This window comes from Zonotrichia leucophrys, chromosome 1, assembly GCF_028769735.1.
Source record: "Zonotrichia leucophrys gambelii isolate GWCS_2022_RI chromosome 1, RI_Zleu_2.0, whole genome shotgun sequence".
In the NCBI taxonomy this organism is placed as follows: Eukaryota; Metazoa; Chordata; class Aves; order Passeriformes; family Passerellidae; genus Zonotrichia; species Zonotrichia leucophrys.
In genome coordinates, this window is record NC_088169.1 from 37,384,449 (window position 1) to 37,403,375 (window position 18,927).

Consider the following 18,927-nt stretch of genomic DNA (forward strand, 5'->3'; position numbering starts at 1 on the left):
GGCCTCCTACACTTGCAGCTGTTGCACCAAAAACTGATGTCAGCAGAACTTTAATTACCTTTCAAATACCCTGTATCTTTTTTTACAGAATGGAAAACACGTTCCTTTTTGTGAAAATATAGTTCACATTTGCTTAATGAAAAAATAGCCACAAACTAGCTGCCACATAATTTTCCTTTCAGAATAGAGCAGGTAGAAGAAACATTACTAAATAAGAAATGTCACAGTCTAAATATTAGAGTATTTAAAGATATATTTAAAGGCCCATAAAGACCATTTTTTATTATTAATCTTGAATACAAAATTGAAATATAATTTTGAATAGCCCTTCTGAGCTTGTTACATCCAAGAGAAAGTGTAACTTTTAATTCCAAACACAGCTTTTTCTAGATTAGATTATTTTCTTGTCTCCATTGGAATTCTTTTAAATTTCATTTTACCATTCTGTCTTTCTTAATGCTTTTCGTCTAATATACTTTCCTTTCTTTCAGAACTATTTGATGGTGTTCCCTTCCTATTTCCCTTTCAACTTCACAGGAACTTGTGGTTCACTTGCTGAAATTTTAGCATTCACATGTCCCTCTGAAATCCTTTGAGCCTTGAGGGATTATTTTCCTCTCATATTCCTCCTAATTAACATCTCAGTATCCTGCTGGCTTTTCTTCTAACTACAGCCACGATGACATTCCTATAACCAGAGCAAAAACAGCAGAAGAAACATTTTGCTTTTATTTCTGGCATTCAATGAAAAATTACTTCAGCAAACAAGACAACTGTACACCATCTAGTGCTGGTTGGAACACTGTTGAAGAAATCAGAATATAACTGAAAAACATTGTTTCAAGTGACTTATTTTTGTTTAAAGATGTACATTTTTTATTTACAAATAACAGTTATGCTCTATGCAATTCAGTATTGTTTTTCCTGTAACAAGAATTTTGTACAACTTTTAAATCTGCACAGCTTATATCACTAGAAAAAAGCTGCATGAGTACATGCTACAACAGGGCAGAATAGAAAATTTGTATCCCTAGACCATATAAGGCCATTCAAGAAAGATTAGACTGAAAGATTCACCAGGGAAGAGACCTAGACTGTTCCCACCTAGAAGAGAAATTTCTGTCTCTCATAGTTTTATCTCCTAAAAATGTCAATTTATGAACAGTAAATTATATAGAATTTTTTTCACTAGTATGTTTTAATGTATTTGTGCTCCTACATGCACTACTACAAAGCAAGACATCCTTCAGCAAAGTTTGCCACATTTTGTACTTTAATGAAAACTGGAGAAAGGAAATTAATCCAATGCAATATAAAGTGTCAGGATATTTATTATGTATTTATGCAATATCTTATAACTCTTTCAAAAAGTTCATAAGAGATCTGACTATTTTTCATACCTTCAAGGGTTACCCAACCTTCAGGTGTACAGAAGCTGTGACTGTGAGTTCATAGGATGATACAATACACAAAAACACAGCTTTATCCTCTAAATTTCACTACTTTATTTCAGATTGCCACCAATGTCACAAAAATCACTAGTAGCAGGTACACTGATGAATAATAAAATTAATATTAATTGCTATCTATCAATCTTTTACCAATTTCTATCAACTAACAGTAATATATAATCAATCAATAGTATGGTATCACTCAATAATATCAATTAGTATTGTCATACAACCAACAACAGCAGCAAATACCTAGAGGCTGTTAAAAACTACTACAAATAAAACTACTACAATTTATCATCAAGCCAATGTATCAACAATAACAACTGATGTACCTATTATAGATTACTTGTATGGCTATATAAAAACACAAAAATCAATCAAAATGAATTTCAAAACGAAACAAACGATCCCAAAAGTGAGGGACAAACTGATCCCAGATTAAGCAGACCCTTGAGGTGAAAGGGTGAGGATAGACAAAAACAATAAGATAACAGACAGACTCTCCCTTTAAAAATGATCCACGTGACAGAGTCTGGAATCAGTCAGACATCCCAACTGGTAAGGTCTCAGAGAGAAAAAGAGAGAGAGAGAGAGAGAGAGAGAGACACCCATTTCTGGGAAAAAAATTAAGTCCTTTAAAACAGCTACATAAGAGTGTAGCTTATCACTCTTCGAGAAACTAATGAAAGTTAATTTTAATTTTTCACCTGTAACAGAGAAAGAAAAATGATGTTTGCTGCTGTTTCTGAAAAAAATACATGCTTTTTATGAACAGTTTTCCAGCTCCTCAGACCATAAGTTGTTACCAGAGTTGCATGGTTTGGTGCTAAATGGTGGTATCTCAGGATGTCTCTGTTTCCTTGCTCCCAGACTCACAATTCCAATCTTTCTCTGTTGCCGTTTTTCAGCAGACAATTTTCTCCTAACCAAGCCACATTTATGACTGATCACATCACCATAGCTGACTTTCTATTTGCTGATGGAATATATTTCAGAGTTACTCAAACCCCCAATTGTCTATTTCACCCCAGAAATATTACTTCACTGAATTGTCTTCAATATTAGTATTTGTTGCAATAGAAAAAAATAAAACTGCCTGAAAGTCTCATTCAAACAGAAGAATTTCTGTAGGGATGAATGCAAGGAAAGTATGCTGAAGCTTTTTCTACCTAATTAACTATTACATCTGGTGCTATCCAAATTTTTGCTGTATCTCTAATGTTTCCTGTACTGCATAGCTCAATAAACATTAGTAACTTACGTAAAAACTTACGCCTTTGCTTCCATTGATAAAAACACCGGACAAAGATGAGGATGATGGAATGGCCCGAAGGGCTTTTGTCTGTTGTAGCATGTCACAAGGTGCTTACAGATAATACAGCATCAGTGAATGAGAATAGTTGAGAAATCTAGTTTCAAATAAAAAAATAAGAAGAAAAAAAAAAAAAGGTTTTTTGTTTTTGTTGAAGATGCAGATTTGAGACAAGTTGCGGACCAGACAGAGCACTCCCTATGTAAAAGAATTTGAATGAAAATTAGATATTCTTTTATCACGTCTTTTTGAAGAAGCCCTTGCTTCCTGTGGCTCTTAGACCCTCAAAGAGCCCAAAAGAAGTGGAAATCAAGTCTGTTGAATGCTTCAGTTTCTACAAAGAACTGGACATTGAGGTAAGAAAATTGTAACATTTTCTTATGTATGTCACCTCCTTTTCCCAGGAAAGGATACTACTCTTTGGAAGCACTAGGGTACACTTGTCAGATTCTAGGAAAAACTGTATCTTATATCCACAAGCATAAATACTTGGGAAGAAGATGTGAGGAAAGCTTTAGAAAACTGTCATTCTGTCAGGAGATTGAATCCTACAAGAAATATTATGCCCATCTTGTAAGTGGCAGATTCTCAAGGAAAACAAAAAAGTATGATATTTAATCAAAATATACATTCTTTCATGCCTTAATTCGTTAAATATAATATAAATTAGAGGTATTTGGTTTTTAAATGGGTTAATACTCTGTAAATCCAAATGAAGTTCCTTTACATCGTTCTTTACAACTACAGTAAATAATACACAGCATTTAATCTGTACTGAAGAGATGGCAGGCTATAAACTATGGTTTAAGTTCATCCTTTTTGCAAGTTAGACATGATCTACATTTGGTTGGCTTCTCTCTGACACCTTTTGATGTATTATAACTGAATAAGTCCTAGTTCATGTCCCATATTTCCTTCATTATCTGTATATCTACAAAAGAAGCAACTCAAAAATGAAAGCAGCTCTATTTCCAGAGCAGATTAATATTTTTGGTAGTTAAGGTGGGTAACTAGCTGCAATAAACAAGTGTATAAATATTCTGCAAAAAAAAGATTATTATATCTCTGAGAATGAACTGGAATAGGAAATGTGAATGAACATGTTCTGTAAGGAATATAAAAAGGACTCTCTACACAGAAGCAAACCCACAGAAGCCTCCATGAGTAACCCTCAATAAGAGCCCTTGATGCAGATATGGGTGGAGTGAGACAGATATTGACATTGATGATTCAGGAAAAACAGTACAATCTCTCTGAATTTCTCCAGTAATATTGACACTCAAATTTCTTTTAGGGATTTTTTTTTTTCATTTGAATGAATTCCATAGGAATCTAGTCTGTTATTTAGCTTACCTTAAGAGACAAATGGAGCAGCAGAAAACACTTTCCAAACTTTGGTAAGTTTGCATATAAAGTGCATTAGATTTTCATTTATAATTGTTTTGAAGAAAAAATTACTAAAAAAAACAAATTATATATTTAGGCCTCTAACTGGTTATTGGTTACTTACGTAAGTTATCAGTAAAATTATTATATTCATGCACTAATTATCACTGGAAATTATGCTGCATGTGAAGGAACATAGTCTCACTTCTGAATTGCTGTGCATGGTTAGAGCAGAATGCCATCAGGTCCCCAGGTTTCAGCATTGCCATATCTGTGATGATCTTCTTTCCCTTTCTCAGGACAACATCTGATGGGATGATTATTTTTTCTTAGATTTTTAAAAATTTTATTTATGTCTTAAATTTTTCAATTGGTAGACGGACTTCTAAAGAAATATTTTTTTGTCAAAAATTTGATTGTTTCTACTTCTACAATGCTACAATCCCTTGAATGAACATTTAAGTTGTTTTGCAATTGTATTCTTTTCTAGATGATAAGAATTACTTTTTGATCATCTACTAGTATCTTAAAAAAGAAAATTTACCATAAGTTTCCAATGTGAACCTTATTGATCAGGTCAGGTTTTCTAAAGTAAGTTGACATTTTTAAAAGCCATACTCTCAAAATATATACTTGACATCAATTTATGTTAATCCTTTAATAAACTGGTTAAAACTGGAACTTTCTTTCACAAATAATATAATCTCAGAGTTACTTAGTGGCATTTGGATAACATATAGAATATTTATAGAAGTTTGCAACTCAGCTCAGCAAGCAAAGAGTAGAAAGGACAGCCAAAAACTAGTTCTGCATAGTGGGTTGCTGTATTTATAATTGTGAGTCACTTTTCCCATTAAAATTCTTTTCATTAGTTTTTGTATTTAGAAACAATATTGATTGTTTGCTTTTTATTTGTCCTCTGTCAAAAGTATATGTTTATTTGACCTTCTCGTTCATTATTCCTGGTGATAAGGGAAGGGTGACACATCCAGAAAGATACAGCACAGCTGTTCCAGCTTCAATGAGAATTTCTAAAAAGAATTATTGTTATCTGTGGAACAATTCAGAAAATAATACTGAAATATATCTATAAAGAAATAAGCCTTACTGCTCAACTTACTGCTCAACTCAAGGAAAAAAGAAAATACCTTTGAAATACAGAAAAATGGGTACCTAAGAATTATTAATAAGAATTTTTTAATATTAACACCACATAAAATTAGTTTCAGAAATACTTGTCTCTCTAGTAAATATCTTTACAAAATTTTGAACAGAATACATGTATTTGAACAATTTATTGTAGAGTTCTGTGAGGTTAGAGTTTAAATTTATAAACAGATTGTTACAAACAGAAATCAGGGCATTTAAAAATAACAGTTAGAGTATGCACATGCCTATTTTTATTTCTGGATTTAAGAACTTATTCAAGTGGCAACACTGCTGAAGGCTTTTTCACCCTTTATATGTTTATTAATTTCAACGAAATTATTGATAGGAAAAGCAAGCAGGGTGGCTTAAGGTCATGGATGTAAAAAAGAAAAACTCCTTTAGAAATGTAAAATGTTTGAAATAAATTTTTAAAACAATAAGATCACATACATCAAAATAATAATTTATTCACAAATTAGTCAAATAAGACACTCTTCAGGGCATGATTTGTGATGTCATTTTAATTTAGAAATTCATGTCAGGAAAAAACTCAAGAAATTATGCACAGTATAATAGAAAACAAAGAATTCTTTCAAAGACCAGTTAGTGTTATGAAGTGAAATTCATTCCAGAAGAAAGGGTTAGGACCTTGGTTGAGCTAGGAATGGTCTCAATATGTACCAATGTTTTGTACACAAGAATTAGAAGCTTTATGCTAAGATTCTTGGGAAATACAACCAAAAAGATGAAAAAGAAATGAAAATAAAATGCCAGACATAAATCTTATACATTTTTAAACTGCCTATAAAATTTTATTTTGTCTTTTAATTTTGTTATTTATTTTTCTGAACGTTTTAAGTTCATTTTGTCTGCAGTCATCGTTGCTCCCACAGTTTCACTATTTCTGGTCTTTAAAGACTCTCATACAAGAACCTTTTTTGACATTGCGACCTTTCCTTTCTCCCATGGTGTATCTCTCTTCATGAAATAAGTATTTGTCTAAAATGGTCACATCCAATTAGAATTATTTAATGTAAAAAGGTTAATTAGATTAATGATGCATATCATGGTCATTGGTCCTCCACCTCGTTATAATTCTTGACTTTGGTAGCCTTTTCTGATCAGCCTTTCTTCAATCATTCCATCTGCCATATAGGTAATTTCCTGGATTTCACAGTAAGTGCCTCATGTTTTATTGCCCCTCAGACTATTATGCAGCCTCACTATTAAAAAAAAAAAAAAAAAAAAAGTCAGTTTTAAAAACTAATCTGGTATGTCTTTTCTGAATTTTCATCTTCCTTTAGAGTCCTCCAGGTGGTGACTTAAAGACCTGTCTTGTCTACTGCATCCACTCATTAAAACTGAAATTACTTTCTGATTACAAATTCTCTCCTCTGGTTCCTTTTCTTTATGTATTACTACACAGCCAAATTTGTTTCAAATTTATTTGAAGATGTCTTTCTTCACTGGAAATATTTTTTCTTCCAATTTTTCTTCCATTTCTTTATATATACATATATATATTTGTGTGTGTGTGTGTATGTGTGCAGATATGTGCATATTTTCATTGACCTTTTTTTTTCTTTCTAAAGTTGTGAAGAATCACCACTAAATTGTATAATCAAGGTAAAATTTTGCATCACATTTTTTTCAAGCTATTGTCTCTGGGTATTTCCAAAAGTAAGAGGACTGTGGTTTCTCAAACGAGTCTGAAAGAATTTTTAATATATTTCAAGAAGTTGGGCAGCTATTTGCTATTTGCAACAGCCACATACATTGAATTGCTCTACCACTAAGAAGTAAGTGTACGTAAATACTTTCCAGTGAAAATGTCTTGCTTAAAGATATTATTGACTGTTCCATTTCTATATCCATTTCCTGTTAAGAGTTATACATATATGCACGCTGTAGTAGAGGAGGGGTGTTTTTCTTCTTAGAGTTCATCTCAATCTTTATTGACATATAGTACTTAATTCCCACTTGAATTATTTTAAGAAATCTTTCATGCCTGTAGAAATTGTGGAGCCTGGAGTAATTTTTCAGTCCATCTATGTGATCTACCTGAAGGATAAACCTCCAAATGAATGGGAAAAATTACTTTCATGACTTAGTGTTATTTTTAATAGTTTTTACTGATTTTTAAGACACTATCTTCACTGAAAAGGTTTTCAGGGAACGAACGGGCTGCCCAGGGAAAATATTGAGTCGCTGTACCTGGAGGCATTTAAAAGATGTGTATATGTGGCATTTAATGACATGGTTTAGTGTTGGACTTGGCAGTGTGAGTTTATAATTGAACTCAATGATCTTGAAGGTCTGTTGCAAATGAAATGTTTCTATCATTCTATGAATATGTACAAGGATGCAGTGTTTATTTTGTTAAATGAAATTTTGAGAGGTGCCTTTTTTTGGGAAACCTGAGTTTCATTAATGTAATATCTTTGACTAAGTTGTGTATTTGCATATTTCAGTTTGCTATTTTAAATCATCTTAACACTTTACATTATTTTCTGCATTATCGTATATTCTGAAATCTACACTAGCTGCTAGCTAGTGTACCCGTGATAGAATATTTTATGGAAACATTTAATTATATATAGTAAATGCACTCTAATAATAAGCTTTACCTATAAGAAGTTTAAGTCCCATTCTCAAAGGAGGCTTAGCCAATTGGAAAGACAGTTTCTATGAAAGCAAAAGGTATCATTTTTGGTATAAAAAGTGAAAATTAATTTTTAATTCACTAGACTGTGCATGCAGTGAATATTGAATACTAAGTGTTTAATGAGATAATCCAAAGCAAACACCAAAGTGAGCAGGTCCACCTACACACTTGAGAGGGAAAGAAAGACCTCTGCAACTTGTACAGAGATTTTTCCACATGATGAATGTATAGAACATTGTCCTGACTGTATCTGTAAAATGTTTAAGTTTAGTTTTAAACTATTTTTTCTTCCTTTTTGGAAACCACATGCAAATAATTTCCCTTAACTGCCCAGTACTTCATGCACTTGGCATGATTTCTTGTCAGTTTGGAGTAAATATAAGCCTATTCTCTGTGTCCTTCTGAGTAGATATACCTTTATTCTCCCTTATTGTGCCAGGATACCATCAGGGCTCCTTTATCTTGTTCCCATCTTACATAACCCTTCTGGAACACAAGCAACTGACCCATCCGTAGAGTTCCAGGAGGACTCCAAATGGCACTGAGTAAGGATTTTTTAACCTATTTCTCTGAGAAAATACAGTACAAAATCTGTCTCTCATGTTATTTCATCGTACTATGGGGCTCAGTCATCTCACCAACATATTTTGTCTTCAAGTCACATTGCCTGAGAATGATTTCAAGAAGGCATTTTATCCATCTGCTCCCTCTGACAAAAAGCAGCTATTGTTGTTAGGTATTTTCACTTTCTCATCTCCAAAATTTCAAAACCATCCCTTCTTCAAACAATCTGTTCTATCACATCATTACTTAAATCACTAGAGATTGTTTCACAGTTCAAGCCTGAAGTTTCTGATTTTGATTCATTGAAGGTTCAACACCAAGTCTCATCTTTTGTGGATTCAAAGGAAGAACTACTTCTTTTTGCCTTTCAGAAATACTTTATTTGTTTGAAGTCTGTGTGATCTTGTCTTAGTCTTCTACTTTTCAGATTAATGAACTTGAGTTTGCCTTCTCCATTATTTGTTTTGCGTTCCTCTAGACCATTTCTAGACAGACAATTTTAATACAGCATCTCATCCGTTGGTGCAAAAAAGCACACAAACATCCAGCTCCAGGTTTAACTATGCTAAGACATGACTTGCTTTTTACAAAAATATGTAGGTTCCTAGTATTTTTTCACCTAGTCTCAATCTCTTTTTTTCAGACCTGCTGTATACACTTGTCTTGGGATAAGAATAGTCATCCAAAGATACTTTGCATTTTTTTTTATTGTCATGGAACAGAGAGAGATTACCTTAAATTTGAATGTCTAAGTTGAAGACATGTAAATTTGACTATGTGCATTCTACTTCATATGATGAAAGTTGCATTTTTATCCCTAATTATCAGGAGTCAGAGGAATCTAAGCAAAGGCAGCACAGGACCGGAGCAAACTTTCACCAGCAGTCAACAAAGAAATGTCCTCAATATCTCCCCAAATTCCTTTTGAACTCATAATAATTTAATGAAAACAACAGATATAATTAATTTATACAATACGAATATTTCCTCAAACTTAGAACAAGTAACAACCTTCAGTACAGTCTGAGAACATTTTGCTGTATTTAACTTAGATTATTTCAATTTTTTTCCCTGCTCGAGCGATTTGACAATTGGTGATGTGAGAAGCGGATAGAAGGTTAAAAACTGGGTCCTTGGCAGGGTGACAGAAAAATTTTAACAAAAAGAAAGCTTTTAAAAGCATAGAAATTCAGTACCTGGAGTAAACTAGTGGTAGGATGGTGTGTTCAAGTACTTTTATGTTGCAAGCCTTATTTAAGAGGCAAATAGATTTTAGGAGGCAGATGGACTATGTTCCATCTAAGGATATTTATAGTCACACAGTTCTCTCCTTCTAGTCTCTGATTTGTGATTTTTCTTTTAATCTTCTTTCTTATATTTCACTATTCTCCTCCTAAATCTTGGAAAGTTTTTGCACTTGTTCCACATGGTTCTATCCACTGATACTATTCAGTTTTCATTTGTTTGGGGAAGAATGGAATAGTCATTATGCTTGTTAAGATTACTGTTACTAAATTTTTTGCTGTGAACCAACTTTAATGAACCATGTTTTCCATGTTTCCTTTGATAAGAAAATATTTATAACCAGAGAGTAAAGATGGTAGTATAATATCAGATACTTTGTTAAATTCATGTTGTAACATCCTCTATTCTTCATTTCCTTCGCTGTCTTCATCATGTACTTCAAAAATTGCTCTGAAAGCTTAAATAAAACCTATATCAAGTTAATGATTCTTCAGTTTTCCCAATCATATTTCCATTAAGTGAATATTGGTATTCCATTTTCTATTATGTCTTGTTAAAGAAAGGTTCATTTAAATATCTTGTTTCTGGATCTATAATTACCTATACCAGTTTTTCCAATTTTCCTGTGCTAAATATCATAGAATCCCCTTTATTTTGAGATCTTGAAACTTTGCTTTTACCTAAGAGATAACTATATATTTTTTTCACATATTAATTCCATTATTTAACCTGCCTTTTTCTTGATGTGCCATGCCTTCACTGAAAAGTGAGGTAGGCATTAAGTTTACACAGTACACAGATAATTTTTAATCTCTACTATATTTTGCCCTCATTTGTCTTGTGTGCTTGTTCCAATTTTATTTATATAGCCAAGAACTTTTATTATTTCTGCTAATTTTCCCTTTGTGAATCATCTTGATTTTATAGCAATAATCCCTATGCTTCCTAATGTCTAGGACTGCAATTTTGTTTTCTGGTCAGTGTTGCATTCTATTCCACAAAGGCTTTTTATTTGCTCTTAATACCACATCTAACTGCTGGGCTGACCCTGACTGGTTGCCAGATGCCCACCTGTCATGTTCCAGGGTTGGGAACTGCAAGAAGTTCTTTTAACAGTGGATAGTCGGGAATGAAATTAAGCCAAAGAAGGCAAACATTGTATCTGAGAACTGTTTATTGGTAGTGAAAAGACAAAATAAAAGGAGTTACTCTGCTAAAGAGGGCTTGACAAGACCGGGCAAGCAAGAGAAAGGAAAATGGAAGGGAGAAGATGGAGAGGGGAGGCAGAGTGAAAAAGAGGGCGCTGTCACTGGAGGCTGGGAGTGCCATCAATGTGCATGCTGCCTGTCGCAGACATCTTTTTGTGAAAATCCTTTCTTAGGATTTTTCCTGCTGAAGCTGAGAAGTTTCAGCAGGAAAATGTAAACAATGATTATCTGCTGCTGTGGAATGCAACAGGTCCATCTGCGATTGGCCCATCTTGGATGTTTATAATTAATGGCCAATCAAGGGCTGAGCTCTCTCGGACAGAGTCTGAGAGAGCTGCCTTTTGCTTTCATTCTTTTCTATTCTATTCTTAGCTAGCTTCTGAGAGGAAACCTTTCCTTCTAGTCTTTTTAGTATAGTTATGATGTAATATATATATCATAAATCAAGCCTTCTGAACATGGAGTCAACATTCTCATCTCTTGTCTCATCCAAGAACCCCTGTGACCACTGTCACAGCTGCCGGCCTGGGCACGGCTCCTGTGGTGACAGACAAGCAGACACGAGGTGAGGGGCACTCGGGCAGGAGGTCCGGGAGCCTGGGCAGGGTCAGGATCACAGTGGTGGGCAGGCTTGGAGGCGGGCAGGGTTGGAACCAGGGGACTCGGGAAGGGACATAGAGATGGAGCAGGCAGGGAGCTGGTCAGGGACACAGGGAGGCAGGACAGATGCAAGGGCGAGGAGGAGTCAGCAAGGGCAGGAGAGCCAAAAGGCAGGCTGCAAAAGCAAGTTCCAAAAGTGCCCAAAACAGTCAAGGGGCAAAGGACAGAACAGCCCTTGGAGCTTGGGCTGCAGTTACTTTTCATGCCTCTGACTCCTCCCAGGGTCTGCCTGCTGACAGAAGACCATTGGCCCAATGTCCTACAGCAGTCCATCAGCAGAGACCTTCTGCCATCCAGCTGGACAATGTCTCTGGGGCACAGTGTCTTCAGTGATTCCCTGCTGACTGCCTGTCCCATGTGGGACAAGAACTGGTGGCCAGGCAAGGTACCCCCAGAAATAAGTCTTTCCTCTATCTTCTCCTAGCTGTGTCCTGGACATGGCACATGTGCAACTCCTCCCCCACATCCCTCTGACAACCATTGTTGAGGCATAACAAAACTGAATTGGCTCCTCACACCACCATAACCAGTCTATCACTCCCCTCTTCAGCTGGACAAGGGAGAGAAAATAGAACAAAATTTAACAAATATTATAACTGGGTTGAGATCACAGTACAGGGAGAGATCACACACCAGTCACTGTTACAGGCAAAGCAGACTTGACTTGGGGAGATAAGTTTAATTTATTACCAGCCAAATCAGAGCAGGATAATAAGAAATAAAACCCAAATCCAAAAAATATCTTACTTATTTTTTCTACCTCCATGCTCCAGTAGTGCAGGTAGGAATCTGGGAAATGGGGAAGTGAGGGCTGTGGTCAGTTAATCTCATGTTGTCTCTGTTGCTCCTTTCTTCTTGAGGAAAGGACTCCTCACAATCTTCCCCCTTTCCAGTGTAGGGTCCATTCCATGGGAAACAGTCCTCTGTTAATTTCTCCAACATGGGTTCTTCACACAGGCTGCAGTTCTTCAAAATCTCCTCCAGCACGTGTCCCTCTCATGGGGCTCAGTCTTTCAGGAACAGACTGCTCCAGTGTGGGTCTCCCACAGGGTCATAAGATTGGCCGGAAGACTTCTCCAATGTGGGCTCCCTTCTCTGTGGGTCCATAGTTCGTGTCAGGAGCCTGCTCCATGCGGGCTTCCCAAAGGACCACTGCCTCCTCAGGCTGCCACCTGCTCCCTTGTGGGGTGCTCCACAGGCTGCAGGTGGATATCAGCTGCAGGTGGATATCAGTGAAGCTCCATGGGCTGTGGGGGCACAGCTGTCTTCACCACAGGCTGCTGGGGAATATCTGCCCTGTCACCTGGACCATCCACTCCCTCTTCTTCACTGGCTCGGGTGCCTGTGGAGTTGTTTCTCTCACATATTCTCTCTCCTCTCTCTGGTTGCAGTTGCTGTTGCACAGTAAATCCCTGCTGCATCCTTTGCCCTCCACTTCCTTCTATATCTGCTGTCCCTGAGATGCTGCCACCATCACTAATAGGCTCAGCCTTGGCCAGTGGCAGGTGTGTTTTGAAGCTGGCTGTCATTGACTTTTTGTTGGACATGAGGGGAACTTCTATCAGCCACTCATGGAAGTCATCCCTGTCACTCTCCTCCATCAGAATGCTGCCACACAATCCCAATACAGAGTGGTTGTTATAATTTGCTTTTTTCTCCTGCAACACTGGCTTAAAACTATTTTAACTCTAAATACTTAATCTTATTTTTAATTGGAATATCAAGGGCAAAATTAAGTTCAATTGTGTTTAAACACTAAAGCTTAGGAAGAGGACTCCTGAAGCTGAGAAAATGCAAATGTAGTGGAAAGTTCTAATTTGATGATTTCCTTATCTGTGTTCTGCAATCATCAATTAGAAGAGAAAAGCCTTGAAACTTCTGTCTGTACAATCTTAGTTTACACTGCTGTGTATCCTGGGCCTTCTATTACCAATAGTTTGCATTGAACCTGTCACCTTAGAAAAGCTAACTGGAATAGAGCCAGCTTGGGGATGAGGTGTTCCTGTGGTATGTACTTGTTCCATGTTTTCATCTCTATAGACAAATAAGGTCTATATTGGTCTATAGATATGAAAGTTATTGGTTTGTAGAGGTGAAGAATAAATATAGGCTATAGTCCACAAAGATGAGAAATTCATAATTTTCTTACTACTAAAATAGTTTTAGCAAAATCAAACTGACAAAGACCAAACCCAGATTTCAGAAGGGCAATAAGTTACATATTTTCTCCCAAAAGGTTTAGTATTTTCAGAATTGCATTATGAGCATACTAGTTAGAAATTGAATGAAATACAGGCTGTTGCCATCTGTTAAATTTTCTTTACAAGGGTGATCTTTTCTGTGTTCATCAACTCCTTCATTGCTGTTATTTATCTTTATGAGAAAGAAGAGAGAATATGTTCTTCCTCCCTTGTGTCTCCCTCAGTTAGCAATATTGCCTCCCACAGTTCACAATAAATAAATTTCATGGGAAAGAGCAACCTTCTTAAGAATGCAAGAAATGTTTTTCTTGCATTAACCTTGGTCTGGCTGATTACCTGGGTCAGTTATCACAATGAACATATAGCAATAACCTAGAATAATTATTTCTGAAGTTGCCTGTAACTGCATTTCTAACTGCAGTGGTTAATGGGGGTAATTTTACAAATAATTAATTCTAGTGACAACAAGATAAAAATTACAGGTGAAGTCTGGAGCAGTAATTGCTATCTGAACATAACAATATAATGTCTTATTTTTTTGACATTCTAGGAGAGGTAGTTTTATTGAAAATGTGAAAGAGAAACACAGATCTCATTCAAATTATTAAAACTCAGTATTCTTGTTTTCTGGGTTCATTTGGGCATCTCATTTGCATCATGACTGTTGGTAGGAAACTTGAAAACTTTGTTCATGTAGTACACACACACAAACAAACAAATGCATGCTTCTCAATGTTCATATTTTCCCTAAAGCAACTTTAGGTGCACAGTAAGTGACAAAGCTCAGGTAATGTTCAGTCTTGATAAACAGGTGAAACAACGTGAAGTGTAATATATGGTACACTTTTGTCAGAGTGGAAACAGGCCAAAACCCAGAGATCTGTATGTTGGGACACCGGGACAAATGAACTTCTGAAATTTCACAATTGTGGTAGCAATTATTAAACTTGAGATTCTTGAGTCAAGATAATGTTTGAGACAGATTTAACCTACTTTGAGTGCTTGGAGAAATAGATATTCTATTAAAAAGTTGGGGGGTTTTCCCTAAACTTTTTGTAATTTTACTCTGAAATTAATATTCACTTGGTAGTTTTCTTTGGGAGAGCACACACACTGTGGTAATACTAATAGCTCTTAAAATTAATCATAAATGTTTTAATAGCAAGTACTGAAAATAACCAGAAAATAGAGCTACATTCATTGCATTTAAATTAACTGAAATTTTCTTTAAAAGCACTGGGTTTTTTATTTATAAATATGCCCTCAATATCTCTTTGTTCTAAAATATGCAGAAGATGTTTCTTCACAAACATCAAACCATTAAATATTTGGTCCTTGGGGACATGTTTGTAGATTGTCAAAATAATTCTTAATTTACACAATTTTGAATGCATAATTTATCATGACATTTTTTGATTAAATTCTTGGTGATGACAAAAAAAAAAAAATATTTTCCTCTCCAAAAAGATAGATAATCACTTCATTTTTCTTTTCTTTTCCCATTTAAATCTAAGTCATTATTGTTCTCCCATTAATCCCTAGTAGCTAAAAGTTTAGGGCTTTTAGGGCTTTTTCCCCCTTTATTCATAAGGTAATGCAGTTTGAAGGGATAGTGAAATATAATACTGTTGCCCTCCAGGGAAGATTATAAACAAAATGGAAGAGCTCAATTACTTTGTCTCAGCCATTTTTCTTAAGGTGCTAATTTGCCAAAGCATTTCTGTATTATTTCATATACTTTGAGTATTGTATTCTGGTATTGGATAAGCTTTTATGAAGAGCTTTAAATATATCACTAGTAAATGTTTACTCAGTGTTTTGTGTTTGATCTTTTTTGTACAATCCTTATACCAAAGCTGGAATTTATTTTCAATGACTACATATAAATGCAACACACGCTCTGTGTCCTAACAGATGCCATCTGTAAAAGCATTTACTTTAAATTAGTGGAATAAGTAATCAAAAGGGCTTTGTACTTAATGCAGAACTTTTGGTGACTATTAAATACTCATTAGAGGGTGTTTTTGCTGTATGACTGTCAAAATCAGCAGGACGTTTATGTTAGATTTCCTGAGTGGGTCAAGATTGAATATGATTTTACAACTTAAATAACATAAATGAATGCAGGTTATTTCAGAATCTCCAGATGTTCCTTAAACTCCCTGCCCTTAAGCAAAACTTGCAGCCAATTTAAATTTTGCAGCAATATTACAGTGCAGATTTTTGCTTCAAACACTTAACAACTCTCTTGTTACATTCTGCTCATTTGTGCTTTAATCATCACAAAAGAAAAAGATGAATGCTATTATATTGGGAGTTTCTCTCTTTAAAACATGTATTAATAGATTGTTCAGATTAGTCTATCAAAAAAAGGCTTTTGGTGGGACAAAAGTCCTTTTCAAAAGTTCCATAAAAAATTTTCATAAATGTTCCTAACAAAATTGAGTTGTCTGTCCATATTTCAGATGTCTTGACTAGTCTTAACTGAACTTAATTTAAAAGCTAGGTAACTGCTGAAAGTATGTTCTAAACTTAAATAGAAGCTTGTAAATTAGATGTACATGCATAAGAATTTTCAATACCATAATAAAGAGTTCTACATTACTATATAAAATTTATGATACACTGATTTCTTTTTCAGTAAAAGGTACATCTACTTGTTGTTTGGGTTTTTTTGACATTGTAGATACTTATCCTAACTTCAACCTTTGAAGATGGCAACATCTGTTAGCAAGAAAGCAATAAACATGGATCAAGACCCAACTTAAAAAATGCAGTAAAAGCTGCTTAAAAGCAGCCTTTAAGCAAGAAACTTTTCTAGACAAACTTTCACTGGGAAAAAAAAAAAAAAACCCAAACAATTCAGAGGTTTTGCAATGATAAGATAAAATAGCATGATCAAAATTATCTTTGAATACCCAAATTCCAGTATAAAAACTTCAAAACATTTTATAATAAAAAAGAGTTTTTAATAGTTTAGCTCCAAGACAAGATGAAGAATTCATAACAAAAAGGAAATAACCAAGAGAGAGAATACCATGGGCCATTAACCCTGATCCCTGTGTCAGCTGCAGGTGTTGGGTCCCAGATGAGGACCTGAGGGAATAGCTCCCACAATCTTCATTAAAATATCACTGTTTAAGGTATGTGAGAAGTCTTACAACTAGATATTCAAGAGATTAATTCTTTAAGTTAAACTGTGGCTTCTAAATTAGTGAATGCAAACAATAATTTAGTCTGTCGATATTATGAAGACAAGTCAGTTCACTTTAATTTCTCTCTACATATTTTAGGATAGTCAATGTCCACAGTTGTATTCTCTTCATTAGGAAACTAGGATAATTCTGTTTGGACTCAGACTTCTTCTAACAGCAGGAAGAGTTGAGGACTTCAGCTAGATCTGAAAATATCTAAAGACAGCACCAATATGATCTCTTCAGGCAATTGTGTCTTTTTTTTTAACTGTTCTTGTGAAGAAAGCTTAACCTATCCAGCTTGAGCCTCTTTGGTTTCAATTTAGGCCTGTTGTCCCTCATCCTGTCAAAATGAATCACCATGAGGAGTGAAATTTTCCTCACAATCACCTTGTTCTTCAGGGGGTGGCTGTGAGGTGCCCCAAAGCCATTGCTGAACCAGGCTGCACAAACCTTACTCTCCCAAGTCTCCCCTCATGGGCCAGCTACTCCAGTCTTATCATCTTGGTGTTTTTCCACTAAACTTACTACAGAATGTTGATGTCTTTCTATACTGGGGGTTCAAACTGGACATAGTATGTGTGAGCACTAGATGAGGCAGATAAAACTTTTCTTTGCTCTCCTAGTGATGCTCCTGCTGATGCAGCCCCAGATGTTTTTCCTGACAGGGCCTGCTGAAGGTGTCCTCTGTGGCTCACTGTACCCAATACCCATTCCCCAGATCTTCTCTCAGTCCATCCCAATCCTGATTCTTTTTCAAAGCTCTGTGAGTTCTGATTTAAACATTCAAAAATATCCCAATCTTCCTCCAAAAGGATCCAAACCAGATGGAAGTAATGCTACAGACCTAACCATTTGCCATATAAACCATGGATGGATACATTCTTCTATTCTAGAAAAATCCATAATTTGTTCTAACCAGGTTATCCAGCTGACAAGAAAAAGAGAACATGCAACATTCATTTTTAAGGCGCTCAGACTGATCCCTACATTTAAAAAAGAGTCCTAGAGGCACTGGATTATTTTTACTTACGTTTCCAGGAAATTTGTTACTAAAGGATGTAAATGTTGTAGCTAAGTACTTCTGTTTAAAAGGTAATGAAGGAATTTATGAGAAATCAAATAAGAAATCTGTCCCAGGGGCAGACTCAGTGTGTGTCTCTAAAACTAGAATCACAGAAGTTCATTTAATCTAGCTTAGCTACTTCAAGTTGCTCAGATTTCAACTATGTTCTACTGCTACACATTTTTGTACTGCTGAAAAAATGACAGCAACAAAGCAAACACCTTTAATCAAATTAAAATTATTATTCTTAATGTAATTAAAAGCAAATGAAGCACAGAATCTATTCCAATTAGTCTCAGTTGTAGGAGATTTTACACCAGATCCTAACCGCATTTTAAACGTCTGTCCTAACTATCATGTTATAAGATATTATGTGGAAAACACATAAAGACCACAATATTCATTCTGGATACTGATACTGGCTGATTAATTGAAACAGGTTGTGGAAGATTATAATTTTTTAATTCCCTGTGAAACAGATACTTGCAATGGAGAGTAAAGTCATCTTGTTACGGTAATTTTTTTCTTTATTCTTCCAATGGTCTTTTCCTGCCTCTCAAAATTTGTTTTGTATAAAATAAAAGGAATAAACAAGAAATCACTCCTTTAAATACTTATGATTGCTTAGGCCACATAGTAAGCCATTTCAACTCAACTTAAAGTTAACTCTTTGCCTCACTCATGACATCATTAAGAGTAACAGGCTCTATTTCTTTGGTCTTCACTATTAATGTGTGAGTCAGAAGAAAAACCATCCTCACTGAACCAAGACAATAGCAAATTAATGACTTTTAAGTTTCTGATCAGTGCATGGACAGATCAG